This window comes from Cornus florida, unplaced genomic scaffold, assembly GCF_030987335.1.
Source record: "Cornus florida cultivar Cherokee Brave unplaced genomic scaffold, ASM3098733v1 CherokeeBrave_3.0.0_Hap2_Chr01, whole genome shotgun sequence".
In the NCBI taxonomy this organism is placed as follows: domain Eukaryota; kingdom Viridiplantae; phylum Streptophyta; class Magnoliopsida; order Cornales; family Cornaceae; genus Cornus; species Cornus florida.
Window position 1 is genome coordinate 20,708,889 of NW_026775571.1, and position 15,412 is coordinate 20,724,300.

General features: G+C 34.8%; 2 pseudogenes; one reads left to right on the forward strand and one right to left on the reverse strand.

The window, feature by feature from the left end:
• The window catches only part of LOC132313433 (importin subunit alpha-2-like), a 30,785-nt pseudogene extending 20,867 nt beyond the window's left edge, over positions 1 to 9,918 (forward strand).
• Positions 2,783 to 3,454, reverse strand: LOC132273579 (uncharacterized; annotated as a pseudogene).
• Positions 9,919 to 15,412: the final 5,494 nt, after the last annotated feature.

Genomic DNA, 15,412 nt, shown 5'->3' on the forward strand with positions numbered 1-15,412 from the left:
TTCTATACAAAACAAAAATTAAAATATGTAGATAAAATCATAAAATTAAATAAATCGACTTAAAAAATTAAAATATGTAGATAAATCATAAAATTAAGTAGATCCATGTAAAAAATGTTCAGAGAAGAAGAGAATATGTAGATCCGTGTAAAAAATGTTCAGAGAAGAGGAGAATAAGAAGATCCATTCAAAAATCTTGTGAACTCACCAGAAAAGAGGTAGATCCAGTCGAACAGGTCACCGTTGCTTCGATACATAGAGGTCGCCGTTGCTTCGAATCTAGTGAACGATGGTTGAGAGGTGTTGGATTGAGAGACGAGAGATTGGGAGGCGAGAGATTGAGAGAGGCGAAGAGTGTCACAGACTCACAGAGGCGAGAGATTAGGAGAGGCGAAGAGGGTGAAGAGAAGAGGCTGTGAGGGAGGCGCTGAAGGCACAACGGAAGCGTTTATAAAAATTCAAGAACGTAACCGCATGATATTTCATCAAATCAATTAATATGATAAAGGAAACTTGTACCTTTGGACGATTGATTAATCGTTAACACTACGAGAATAAATTGGTCTTCCTTTTGACCATGAACACCAGTTAACCTTCACCTCTATATCCCTGGAATACACAGGTTTGTAGAAACCTTATATCTCTCACTCTCGTTATTCTGTATTCTGTGAGATTGTATGTGAATCACCGAATATCAACTTGAGAGATATATCGTGTATATAGATAGGGTTAGAGATGAGGATCAAAAATGAATTCTTATCCTAGCTCCATTAAGATAGAGATAGAGTTATCTCATAACTCTATCCTATCTAATTAGATAGAGATAGAGTTATTCTATAACTTTATCTCATCTAATTAATTACAATCAGCACCATAATAATATTGTAATTGCACTTTAGGATTCAGAAATTACAACAAGGCTCTTTCATACTAAATAACTATAACTAAGTCCCTCCACTACCAAATATCCATAAGTAGCCCCAAGGAAAATAAATATTGTCCCACCTAAGGCATGTTTACTTCTTATATTCCTCGAGTAACAAATTTAATCTTTATAATCACTGAATTTCTTTTATAAAAGAATTTTCGAAATAAATATTTTTCTAAATAAATAATTTAGTAAACATTTTACTAAAATTCCCTGGCCAGGTTCCAGTGATCAAACTTATTAAATTGCATCAAGGGGATATTCTAACTCTTATAAAGAGTGTGGATTCCATGTTGAGCATTTGTATTCCCAGAGCTCCAACATTAGCCACCCAAGATACCATGGTATTAACCTTAAAAGATCTCACATGTTGGTAAGTCAAAGTGACCAATACTGAAACTTGAGTCCACTAAACCTCTCAGGATTTAGAGATTAATGTATTTAGTAGATAAGAATCACACCAAAATAATAACAGCAATTTGTATGGTGTGATCTTATGGTGATCCAGTTCAGTGTACCCCAAACACACTAACACACTGCCTTAGAGTCAACTACCCTAATGGTCGAGACAAAGCATCATATCTAATAGAGGTAAAGTGTGTTACAGTCTTACAGATAAAAATAACCAACTTTTATCACTAACTGTGAACAATGCCAAGGTGCAAGAAACCTATAAGCCCAAATCTCCTGCGTGTAAATCTCATTTACACACTTAAGTCACCTATAATGCAACTTGAGGACAATAATGCATCTCATGCAAATATATGTAAAGCACAATGTATGAATATCATATTTATAAATAAAATATCGAATTAATATTAATTAATTGGCTTGTAGGGCATATAATCCTAACAATCTCCCACTTGCACTCAAAGCCAATTACCATTACATCTAACACCCATCCCTTCAATATGAGACTCAAAAACCCTAGTTGGTAGAGTCTTAGTGAAAGGATCTGCAAGGTTATTTGCAGATGCAATCTTAATGACAACAATATCCCCATACTGACCTATTTCTTTAAAACACCACCACGCTTCCATCACTCTTCTTGTATACACAAAGCCCATTCAGATTCTAATTAAATCGAATGTTTTGTGTCACAATCATTCGTAACCTTTTCATAAGTATAGAGGGATCTTGCTCTTCTGGGATCACCTCGTCAGACTTTCCCAAGAGCATTAACCTATCAGATGGCCTGATAACCCTCCCACTACGTTAAGGTTTCGATATAATAAGAGATTCTGGACTCGTAGTTTCTGATGTCTCAACTATTTCAGTATCATATAAAAAGTGAGGTATAAGAGTAATTAAATAAAGACTATCCATCAATATACCAGAATAAATAAACCTTTTTATTTTTATTTATTAAAACTTCTAAATCAAAAATATTGAAAACCCAGATTTTGAAAAAACTGAAATAGAAATCAAGTATTTTCTACTCTCTGGTAGATAAAGACAATCTTTAATAATAAACTGCTATCATTTATTTCAAAATAACTACTCCTACTGATACTGCCGCTACCCTTGCTTGTGAAGCAAGCTGAAGATAGATATCTCCCCTTCACTCAGTCTTCTAGTTTCCTGGAACCCCTACAATAAATTGCAAACATGGTTAGTGGCTCCAGAATCTACAAACCAGTATCCGTAGATCCAACCACATATCATGTCTTAATAATGAGTGATTGAAACATACCTTCAGAGTGCTTCTTTGCTAGATACACCCGACAATTCCTTTTCCAGTGTCCTTCCTTACCACCATGGAAACAATTTCCTTTGATTTTAGCCTTGCCCTTAGCCTTGACAATTCCACCACTAGTACCAACCTTTTTGGGGATAATAGAACCATACTTCTTACTATGGTTCTTGCCTTTTGGCTTTCCATGAGAAGAAGAACCCTTTTTCCACTGTATGAACACTCCCTTGACCCTTAAAAATACCTTCTGCAGCTTACAGAGCATTCATCAGTTCTGATAAAGAATAAGCCATACTATTTATAGAATAATTTAGTTTGAACTGATTGAATGACTCTGGCAATGATTGCAGAATTATATCAACTTGGGTCTCACCATCTATGTCTGCCCCAAGAACCTCCAGTTCATTGAAATAAGAAATCATTTTTAAAAGGTGTTCGCCAACTGGAGTTCCTTCGGGCATACGAGCATTCATAATCTGTTTCATTGCGACTTGTCGTGCCGCTCTACTTTGTTCCCCAAACATTTCATTAAGGTTCAACAAAATGTCACGAGCAGTGACAAAAAACTGATGCTGGTGTTGTAAAACATTTGACATTGAAGCTAAAACATAGCACTTGGCCATTTCATCAGCCTTTTGCCACTTCTCGTACATTTCTTTGAGCTCCTGGCTGTCATCAGGGCCAGGCATAGGAGGGCACTCTTAAGTGAGCACAAATTTGTACTCTTGTGCAGTAAGTATAATGTGAAGATTTCTCTTCCAGTCAACATAGTTTGACCCGATTAATTTGTTGTCCTTAAGTATAGCAGCAAGTGGACTGAAAACATTCAACATTTAAAATATATATAAACATTCACGCATAAATAAAATGGCATACATACAGAAATAAAAAATGAACTTTAGTTTTCATACAGCCATTCCATGGGTCTCTCTAAACCAATGATATAATGAAAACATCGGTAATCATAATCCCTGTAGGTATTCACTCATTTCTCTCAGGGGGCAATAAGAACATGCCACTACCAAGAGATCATATCACTACCTTTATTAAACGAAAACAATTTCCACCATATCCCACTGTCTAGGCATCTCATGCCAAATGAAATATGGAAACCGATTTAACCTTGGCCTCTAAGTGAAAATACCTCCTGAGGTGGAGCGTAGTCCCACTTAGTCAAGTGTATACCATTGTCTATAAGTAGTGCAACTGAATGCGGTCCGTCTCCTAATGGTGATCGTTCCCATCCGCCTACCGCTAGTTCTATCATACGAGATCTATATCTAGTAACCAGTGAAACAAATACCCTCCGGAGGAGTACCCAAGATTGGTGGCGAGGTACTTGTTACACCTTACAATAGATCGACAGTGAAAGGCTGTGGAATTTAAAATTAAATCCCGCTCCCACTTGATTTTTAAAATTAGATAATTTTAAATTCCATACATCCTATGGATAACGTATTACAATATTAATTTTAATCTAAATAATATTGGAATCTATTTTAAAATTTCTTTTAGGTTCAATAAGCCTAATCCTTTTGGATCAACTTAGCTCAATTTCTTGAGCTTAACAATTGGATAATCTTACACTTTCCACAAAATTTAATTAAAAATAAATTTTTTTAATTTTCAGAAAATCAAATTTTCAAAAATATTTTGGAAAGTGCTAATTTTCCCAAAACTACCCAAATAAGGAATTCCAATTTTATCTAGTTTAAAATTAAATAAAACATAATTAAAGCAATTCATGGATTAAGCATGACATTCAAGCATATAACCATCACATGAATAAGCATGCAAATAAAAATCACGTTGCACCATAAATAGTGCTAATCCCCTCTTATGGTCGGTAAAGTATCATCTCATGATCACCTTGTGCTTCCTAATTCCTCCATTGGAAGCATTGACTCTTATCTTGTTTGAATCTTTTCTTGAACTGTTCAAGAACTTCAACCCTAAATTTAGAGAGTAATACAATATTTTCTCCTATACCTAATTTAGGGCTTACATAAAATTCTAAACAAGATAAAATAAATAAATAATTAATTAAATCATATTCGGCTAGGGAAAACCAACCCTTATTGGGACAGCCTTTTAAAACGCCGTCATTAATTAATTAATTACATCACATGAAATTAAACAATAAATTAAAACTATACCGGACCATGAGAGAGATTAAATTAATTAATCTAAACCTACAAGTGAACTTAAATATTCCATGCATATAAACATATGCATTTGACAATATATATAAATTTAATTATTAAACAGATTATACTTGCTACATGTCAAACAATTTGAACAGTGATAACATAAGAGTAACTTCTACGCAACGTATGCATGGATAACTTAATAATAATTTTATATTGATTAGTACCACATTCTAGTCTCATTACCTATTGACCAACAGATGGCTTTTAAAATAAAAAGAAATATGTGTATTAGTCATTTGCTTGCCCAGTACAGTGGTACTCACTGGGCACTGTCTTGTTGAAGCACCCATACACCTTCAAATTTATTATATAACTTAAAACCCAGCATGATGAATCACGCATTCATCAATTGCGTCTTTGTAGCCCAGTACAATACATTGCCCATTGATTTATCACTGCACGCCCATCATATGGGTATGACCTGTGAACTAGCGGCTGCCATTTGTAGCCATAACATCATGAGAAATTGAGAATCAGGCAACCCAATATTAAGGTTTTTCTATTATAACGTGACTGCCGATTACAATGACAAACTTATGTGTAAATAGTGTAATACCAAAACAATACACAACTCATTAATCAAATCCAGAGACACTACTATCCAACCAAAAACACTACTGGTCAAGAAATAGTCTCCTATTAAAACTCAAAAGATAAGTTTTTCCATTTGATATATATATATATATGTGTGTAAAAACGTGAATCAATAGACTCATTAGACTACATATATATAGACAATCCATCACATAGAAATTCCTTTACTGGAAGGTCATAATTAAAAAATTAAAATTCCATATATTTTATAAAAGGAAAATAAATCTGGTTATCAATAAATTTTCACTGATACCCAATCTCACGGTACTGCCTATGTGCAGCGGTGGGATACAATAATAAATATATATATATATATATATATATATATATATATATTACGAAAACATATAATCAATCAAAAATTTCTATGTTTGATTGTATGGCATCTAATAAATATTTTAATCCAAAATTGTAGTTTCTCATCTCATGAGACTCATTACTAAATAAAACATATCTGGGCAACCTCTATCTACTAGCACGTGGATTTTGAATCACAATCACATGACAACTTTAGTGAAAAGTTGCTAGTACAAATCAAGTATATATATGTATAACAGCTAGTCCGCAGAAAATCATGTATACATTTAAACATCAATAAGAAGAATATCAAATCATCGTCTCATGGTTTTTATTTTTAATTTTTTATTCGCTGTTTACCTTATCACCATCTCATGGTTAACAGATTAAACAAGCAAATATTCAAATAAAAATCATGAATATAACATCTATACATGCATAGATCATTACCAAATACACAAATCATTATTATAATTTGATGAAAATTATGTGGGTTGCTCTGATACCAATTCAAAGCACAACGAAAGCTTTTATAAAAATTCACGAACGTAATCACATGATATTTCATCAAATCAATTAATACGGTAAAGAAAACTTGTACCTTTGGACGATTGATTAATCGTTAATACTACGAGAATAAACTTGTACCTCTGGACGATTGATTAATCGTTAATACTACGAGAATAAATTGGTTCTCCTTTTGACCTTGAACACCAATTAACATTCACCTCTATATCTCTGGAATACACAGGTTTGTGGAAACCATATATCTCTCACTTTCGTTATTCTATTCTGTGAGATTGTATGTGAATCACCGAATATCAACTTGAGAGATATATCGTGTATATAGATAGAGCTAGAGATGAGGATCAAAAGGAATTCTTATCCTAACTCCATTTAGATAAAGATAGAGTTTATCTAATTAATTACAATAAGCATCACAATAATATTGTAATTGCACTCTAGGATTCAGAAATTACAACAAGGTCCTTTCATACTAAATAACTATAACTAAATCCTCCACTACCGAATATCCATAAGTAGCCCCAAGGAAAATAAATACTGTCCCACCTAAGGCATACTTACTTCTTATATTCTTTGAGTAACCAATTTAATCCTTATGATCACTGAATTTCTTTTATAAAAGAATTTTCAAGATAAATATTTTTCTAAATAAATAATTTAGTAAACATTTTATTAAAATGCCCTGGCCAGGTTCCAGTGATTAAATTTATTAAATTGCATTAAGGGGATATTCTAACTCTTATAAAGAGTGTAGATTCCATGTTGAGCATTTGTGTTCCCAGAGCTCCAACATTAGCCACCCAAGATACTATGGTATTGACCTTAAAAGATCTCACATGTTGGTAAGTCAAAGTGACCAATATTGAAACTTGAGTCCACTAAACCTCTCTGGATTTAGAGCTTAATGTATTTAATAGATAAGAATCACACCAAAATAATAACAGTAATTTGTATGGTGTGATCTTATGGTAATCCAGTTCAGTGTACTCCAAGCACACTAACACACTGCCTTAAAGTCAACTACCCTAATGGTCGAGACAAACCATCCTATCTAATAGAGGTAAAGTGTGTTAAAGTCTTACAGATAAAAGTGCCTAACTTTTATCACTGATTGTGAACAATGCCAAGGTGCAAGAAACCAGTAAGCCCAAATCTCCTACGTGTAAATCTCATTTACACACTTAAGTCATATATAATGCAACTTGAGGACAATAATGCATCTCATGCAAATATAGGTAAAGCCCAATGCATGAATATCATATTTATAAATAAAATATCGAATTAATATTAATTAATTGGCTTGTAGGGCATATAATCCCAACAGGCGCAACTGAAAGTCTGAAATGAGATTGGAGTAATGTCATAATGAAGAGACGAGGCTGAGTTAGGATTAGGTTAACATTATAAAAATAAATAAATAAATAAATAAAGAAGAAATACGATATATCATTATATTGTATATATATATATATATATATATATATATATATATATATATATATATTAATATATTATTTAGTAACGGTTTGGTTAGATTCGGTTTGTCTAATGGTTCGGATTGGCAACGGTTCGGTTCGGATCGGTTAACGATTCGGATCGGATTTTTCAGCCTCCAATTCGTTAACCGAACCGCGGACACCGGATTGCACATTTTTCAAACCATCACCGAATCATAAGATCTGAAAACCGAACCGAACCACACGGATCGGATTGGTTCGAACCGGATTGACGGATTATTTGCTCCCCTAGGAAATATATATACTAATGAAATAAGGATACTTAAGTAATTTGTCTATTTAAACGGGACGGGATGGGACGGGACGGGGTGGGGCGGGATGACTTCCTCCCACCCCTGCACCAAATCTGCGCGAGTTTTTATTATATCAAACTATCCCCGCCTAAATAAGCTAAACGTTCCCCCAAAACAGCCAAAAACGGAACAGGGTGGGACGGGTACCCACGGAGGTGGGTCAAATTGCCATCCCTAATTATGAACTCTAGACAAGTTGATATAACATCTTTCTATTTTTTTTTTTTTTTTTTTTGGGGCATCTGCTAGACTATTGTCCATGTCATATGTTAAGACTGATAGATTTCATCATTATAGAAACAACAGATTATTTTCATTCATGCAGCTGAAGTGAAACATCTGGTGAGTGAACCTTTGGGTGCTCCTTAAGGATTTCTTTGACATTCGGCCTATTAGTGTCATCCAGTGACAAACGCAGGAGGTAACTGGATGGTGGATAAGCATGGTCTTCCGCTTTAGGAGCAACACTGCCTATCCTTCCCTGGGCCATGTACTAAACTCCCTATTTGAATTAGGCATGCTAGTACTCAGCTACCAAGAACCTTCCCTTACATTGAACCCGCTAACAGGGTCACTGCTCAGAACCTTATGCCACTGACTCCAATTCCCCTAGGCAGACCCTCTTCTTTAGTTTGTGTAATTTCTTGATTATGCTATGATTTTGTTCACCATACTTGTGATGACATCCGTTCTTTGTTTCCATTAAGTTGTATCCAAAATAATTGGAGCTCCTTTCTACAGTGTATTATCGACCATGGTGCTCTTCCATGCCTGCTGAGTTTGTTGACCCATAATCATAAAAAGAGCATTAAGATAGAAGCTTTCTGGACGATCTCAAATATTACTGCTGGAATCAGGGAACAGATTCAGGTTAGCATGTAAATCTTTAGCAATCAAATACTTTAAGCTTGTAAATGCCATATTTGTAATTTTAAAGTTATTTCTTTGACTTTACCTTTGCACAATTATATTTGGCTCGTCAATGTTTAGGCCTCAGTATATTTGGCTGGTCAATGTTTGGGAGATGGTGTTACTGATTGTATGCTTAGAAATTCTTATTTAATTCTTTCTTCTGGCGGTTCATGCCCTTTCTGCTGTACCTTGTGCTCAAGTATAATGCCCAAGGATACATGTTTTGGTTCAGAGTTTCAAATGAATGTTGCTTCCCACAAACGAAATTTTTGTATAGTTCAAATACTTCGTAGTTAGTGCTTCCTCATGATTAATCAGTAGAAAGTCATACTTAGTGCATATACTTTGAATCAACAGGCAGTAGTTGAGGCTGATTTAATTACTCCTCTCGTCAATCTGCTTCAAACCGCTGAATTTTATATAAAGAAAGAGGCAGCTTGGGCAATTTCAAACGCTACTTCTGGTGGTACCACTGAGCAAATCAAATATGTTTCTCTTGTTTTTCTTCCTTCACTCTCTGCAATTCTTCTTTTATAAATGGCAATTCTGATATTTGGCCATGATAATGAGTGGCAGGTACTTGGTAAGTCAGGGATGCATAAAGCCTCTATGTGATCTCCTTGTATGCCCTGATCCAAGAATTATCACTGTTTGTTTAGGAGGACTTGAGAACATCTTGAAGGTTGGGGAAGCTGAGAAAAACTTGGGTAACACCGGAGATGTTAATTGCTATGCTCAGTTGATAGATGAGGCTGAAGGATCAGAAAAGATAGAAAATCTACAGTGCCATAACAACAATGAAATTTATGAGAAGGCAGTGAAGATTCTCGAGACGTATTGGCTGGAGGAGGAGGATGAGACTTTACCAACAGGTGACGATTCTCAGCCTGGATTCAACTTTGGTGGAAATGATATTCAGCGTCCTTCTGGTGGATTCAACTTTAGCTGAAGGTATATATGTAAACCCATCCACTTCAAGATTTTCTGTTTGCACGCTTGCAATGATAAAAACTTGAACTGATGGGCAAACCACCACTTTGCAAAATATAGCTTTGGGCTGTCTCTAATCTTTTCTTCCTAACACCCTGCATAGGCGGTGATAATGGTAAATATGCGAGTGATGGACTGAAGTCGCTTTTAGAGATTGCAGGTTTTCAGTTTGGTGGATGGAGCAGTTCAGGTTAAGGGCAAAAACGTATATGTTGGCGTCAAGTCAGGTCAGGTCAGGGCACCAAGTGTGTCTTTGTTCAGTCTGGTCCAGTGTCCATTGTGGTTGAAGATATGTGAAGGTGGGTCAATCTATATACTCTTTGGTGGTCAAATAGAGAAGAGATTCGCGGGTCAATGGTGAGAAGATGGCTTGGTGGGGCATTGCGTGGTTTTGGCCTTTGTACACCATCGGGTAAGTATACTCGGAGAGTTCTCAAAGGGAGGAGATGGAGAGAGGGGGATGGGAAGGGGAAGAGGGGGATCATGGTTGCATAAGGTGGGGTTCTGAATGTTACATCAGAGTCTACCATCTGTTCTTATGCGGAATCAATCTTTCATCTGTTCTATGTCATAGTTGGAGTACAACAGAGAGTCGGTATTCTTATATTCTTCTGCTGGGTAGATATAGTTTTTTGTTACCCTTAATTGTCTAATATATCGCAAGAAAAGAATTACCTTATGATGTTATCTTTGAAGTCACATATTTGTTTCCCCAAGTTCCTTTTATGGTAACGTTTGTTAGTGTGAAACATAATGGTTGAAGAAGTGTTAAAAATTCACAGCTCTTTGATTGTTTGATAAATTCATGGTTGTGTCATTCCATTGAATTAGTTGTTGGGAAACGTGCTTGTTTTAAAAACTTTTCGAGGGATTTAAATTCATAGATCTTGATTCATCACATAGAGACAAATTTTATGCAAAAAAAAAAATAAAATATGATATATTATTCAACTAAAAGATTGAATACTTACATCAAGGTTTGAGTAAACCTCAGATCTCTCCTCTAAAGTGAATGTTCTCACTTATTGTAGATCCCTTTTGCTAGACATCTTTTCCATGGATCTCCATCTTCTTGGTAATGGTCTTACCTTTAGGAATCACTCATAAGCCTCCTTGAATGACCTTGGAAAATTAGGCTTGTGGGAGCCTCCATTAGATGAGAACATAAACCCTAATTTTCTAGAGAGAGAAAATTTATTCCTTTTTCCTTCTCATAAAAATCACACCCTAAAATATACATAGACCATGTATATTTATAGGCAACATAAAAATAAAGAAAAGGAAATAACAAATCCTTCTCCATCTCTAATTCATATGTCTCAAATCTAACATGATTCCAATATCAAGTTGGGCTATGAGTGAGAATCCATTGGGCCTATTATTTTATTGGCTACAATGAATTAATAACTGGCCCGGTCCACGGACCCAATTCAATTAATTCATAAATTAATTTCTACTCCACTAAAAGAAATTAATTGAACTCCAATTAAATAATAAATAACCTCTAAGTCAATATTGCACTTTGACCCCTCTATGCATAATTAGTTATCAGATAAATATAGCCATCAATCCGACTACTTAATTAATATATTTATTTTGATACCTTTGATTATTTCTGGCTCGATCACAATAAAACATTTGTTTGACAAAAATAATAATTTAAATAAATAAATATATAATAAATCATTTTGTCTAAAAACACACGAAGGCCTTCGAATTTACTTTGTGATCAACCATAATCAATACAAAATAAATACAAGTAGCAATGATGCAAATATTGAAAATATAACCCTCTAACTATTAATTACATAACTACCCAAAGTGTCGGTCTAAGGATCCCGAAGAATCCGCCGAACAAATCAAAGTAATTATTAATTAATAAAAGAGTCTATACTTTTCTCATGCTTAAGAGTCAAATGCCATGACGGTGATAGGGAGTAATTGCATACGACGGCTCTCGCAATATATCTCAACCTAATGCGGATCCAGTTCAAGTCTTAATTAATTATGAGTCCATCCATAATTACCGACTATGAACAATTTATAATTACTATTTATATATCATGCATTGATTGTCATCACATACATATATATAAATATTTCTTGTAATTAACTGGACACTATCAATTTCATAGTGAATTGAAACATAATACATTGAATTCACCAATTATATAAATCATAAATATTTCAGATATGTCAGGAACATATGTCAATACAATCCAGATAGGAATTTGCTATGCCAGGGCATATAAATCCCAACAGCTCCCACTTGCCCTCATAGCCAATTCAAATTACACCTAACTCCAATGTTATCCAGATGATGATCAAAATTATTGATCAATGACACCTTTGATAATGGATCAACAAAGTTGTATTCCAATGCAATGTTTTAACTACAAGTGCATTTTCTTGCCGGACAATATCATGTCGAACATGATACTTCCTCTCAGTGTATCTTGTTCCTCTATGGAACCTTGGGTCATTGGTTTGGACTACTTCTGCACTATTGTCACAATATAGCTCGATAGGCAGGCTAGTATGCTCCACAACCTCTAAATCAGTGAGATCAAACCAATAGGCTTATATTGCCACCTTTAAGGCTGCAATATGTTCCACCTGCAGGTTTGAGTCAACAGTTGAAATCTGCTTAACAATCTACCAATTGATTTCCCTTCCATTAAGTGAACATACACTAAGTCATGAACCTCATAGTATCTACTTCTGATTGAAAATCAGAACTAGCATACCTGACTAGGACCATATCATCACATCCATAAATGAGTATGATATCATTGATTCTCCTTAGGTACTTAATGATATTTTTCACAATAGACCAGTTGTCAAGTCCAGTATTGGACTGATCTCTACTGAATATCCCTACCATGTAGCGGATGTCCTGTTTGGTATAGACCATGGCATATATGAGACTCTCATATGCCGAAACATATTGTTCCAGTCTCATTTGCTCAATCTCCTCTGCTAGTCTTGAAAAACTACTTACTAGAGAGAGCGATCCATATCAATAAAGCAAGAACTCATTCTTTGAGTTATGAATACCAAACCTGGTCAAAACTTTATCAATGTAGGATTATTAAGATAAGCCTATTTTCCTTTTAACCTGATCTTGCAAAAGCTTGATCCTAGGAATATAGCTTACATCTTGAAAATCCTTCATTTAAAAGTAATTGAACAACTACCTTATAATTGATGACAAAACTTCCACGTCATTATAAATGAGTAGGATGTCATCAATATATAGAATTAAGAAAAATAATGACATTCCCTTGTACACTCATGATTTATTCACTAAGAAATCTTCTGGTATCTTTTTGTAGATTAACTTGCCTTCCATAGGAATCACCCTACTAGAAAGTTCTACAAGATCCCAGAATTTATTAGAATACATAGATTCCAACTCTGATTTCATAGTAACTCACCAAAACGATCTGTATCCACATCGGTTCACGCTTCCGTGTAGCTTACTGGGTCCAACTCATGTTTAACAGGGATGTCCATAATGGTCTCACCTAAAAATATGATTCTGTCGAATTGGATGATAATCCTCCCACTACATCAATGTACCGATGCAAGAATCTGTGTAGTAGATGATGCTAACGCATCAATAGGGAATTCATATATTATTCTCAATCTCTATAATAAGTGTGTTCACATGTGGTACATCTGGTACTCATACCAAATTCTCTAACATTATGCTACTAGGTATGTGATTCATAATATGATTCTCCTATAGATAAACAGTGAGTGAAAACAATCAACTTTTATCTTTGAGATCATAAAATAATCCATCCTAGTGACATTTAGAGTAGCTATCAAATCTAGCATGCCTATGATCTGATTCCAACTTACTTGTCCATATCAAACGCACGTGTACAAGACTACCCCATATGTGCATATGATTCAAACTAATATTTAGTCAAAAACACAGCTCAACGGTATCCTTGAGACAGACTAAGATGGAATGCAGTTCATAATGCGCATCGATGTCATTAACGCTAAACTCTTAAATGAAAGAGATAATGTGGCATTACTGATCATAGATCTAACCATGTTAAGTGGAATTCTGTTATTCCTATTTGACACCTAAATTAATTTAGCGTCAATTGCGGAAAACTGGTACACAACACCCTCATTGACCATATAATCTTTGCACTATCCCAAGAAATACTCAAATACTCGATCAGATCGAAGTGTCTTGATAAGTTTACCTAATCTGAGCTCCACATCAGTCTTGACCCTCTCGGAATATACCAAAAAGTATAAGACTTGTGTCGCAACAGGTAAATTTATCCAAAACGTGAGTAATCTTGATTGGATGTTCATAAGACTACACGTGTACGTGTGTACCGACTCCAATTGTTCTTTATGTCTATTTCATTTGGCTGATTAAGCCCTTAGAGTTATCTATCCTTCAAAACAAGATTCACAAGTTTGGTTTAGGCTCCTCTGCCTCACTAGTTAATAAACCTTCTTTAACCAATCTTTAAATCTCATTTTGATTGATTACAACCCAAAAATAGACACCAAAAATACAATGAGTCAGGAATAACAAATTTTCTCTTAACATTCAATCTAGAAGATGCAACATTAGTTCCTACATCCTGCAATACACCAGAAGTAATCACATATCTATTCAATTTTATAAAACCAGTTTTACAAAATAACGATCTAGTTTTTTTATAAGCCAAAAGTGAAATAAGAATGAGATTGCGTTTCACTTCTGTGCATAAAGATAGTTCTCTAATACTAATATCCTCATACTCTCTAATTTCAGATGTAATACTCCCACTGACTTAGTTACAACCTTGGCATCAGGTCAAAAGATAAATATATACCCATATCATCAAGGCTTCTGGATTCCTGAAATCCTTACAATAAATTGCAAACATGTTTAGTGGCTCCAGAATCTATCCATCAGGAATCAATAGATACAACCACATAACATGGCTCAATGATTAAATATATATTTTCCTATGCCACGTCATTGCTTAGACAGTTTGTCCTTTAGTGTCTTAGTTAACGGCAAAAGAAACAGTTTCATTCGCCCTCAACATACACTGCCTTATTCCCTTTAACCTTTTAGATACCTATGTTTTGTGCTAGCCTAGTCCTATTATCATCCTTCTTCTTTGCTTTGCCCATCCACTTGGGCCTAGAAGAAGATGGTATAGACTAGGTTAGATTGATAGGAACGCCCATACTCTTGATTATCCCTTCTTCTGTTACCAATTCTATAAGAATATCAGCGAGTGTGAACTCAAACTGATTCCTTATTTAGTTCACTCTAACAGAGTCGAATGAGTTTGGTAACAAGGCAATAATCATGTCAACTTGAAACTTACCACCCAAGTCAGCCTTATTGATCTCCAGCTAATTTTTAAATAATAAACAATCATTTTTCAAAATTCGATTTCATACTGGAGTTCCTTAGGCTA